Here is a 746-nt window from a genome sequence, read left to right as displayed (position 1 = left end):
CTGTGCTCCATTGGGCCGGGCAGTCCTGGGTGCTGCCAAGCCCAACACCTGCAAGTGAGCGAGGCTGTCAGCAGCACCACAGGCACCCCGCAGTGCCACCACAGCCCGGCAGGCTTTTCCCCACCAAAGGGACGCCTGATCTCACGGTGCCCGCCGGCACTGCAGCCTCTCGGCTATAATTAGACTCCTAGGGATGAAGCAGCGAGCAGGCACTGCTGGCACAACCGCCTCACCCTGGGCAGGGGGAGCTGCCCATGTCCCCGCACTGTGATGTGCAGCGCAGTTTTCGGGGACCCCCACACGGGGCACAGCTCAGCACCCAGAGCCACCCGCACGGCTGCCAAACGTCAGGAGCTATTCTGGGCTTTCCATTAGAAGATTTTCTCTCTTAAAAATAACTATAGGAAAACCAGCCTCCAGAGCCTGCTGTGCCGCCAAGGGAAGCCCGCAGCCCACGCCGCCGGCGCCCCGGGAAGTTCCCGAACACCCCATATCCGCGGTGCCGGCAGCGTGGGTCGTGCAGGGCTGCTTCTCCACGCGTGACAATCCCCGCACGGGGGCACCACTCGGCCGTCCCCGGGGGGCTGTGCAACGCGCTGAACAAAAAGGAGCAAAAAAAATAAAAAGAAGAGGGGAAAAGCATCCGCTCTTATGTAACGCGGCCCCTCAGCATCCCCCCGCGCGCGTCTCTTGGGGGATTTCGGGGCGCGGGTGACACCGTCTGGAAGCGCCCCGGTGCCACCCGC

Source organism: Meleagris gallopavo, chromosome 23 (assembly GCF_000146605.3).
Source record: "Meleagris gallopavo isolate NT-WF06-2002-E0010 breed Aviagen turkey brand Nicholas breeding stock chromosome 23, Turkey_5.1, whole genome shotgun sequence".
Lineage (NCBI taxonomy): Eukaryota > Metazoa > Chordata > Aves > Galliformes > Phasianidae > Meleagris > Meleagris gallopavo.
Note: the sequence above shows the minus strand (reverse complement) of the source record.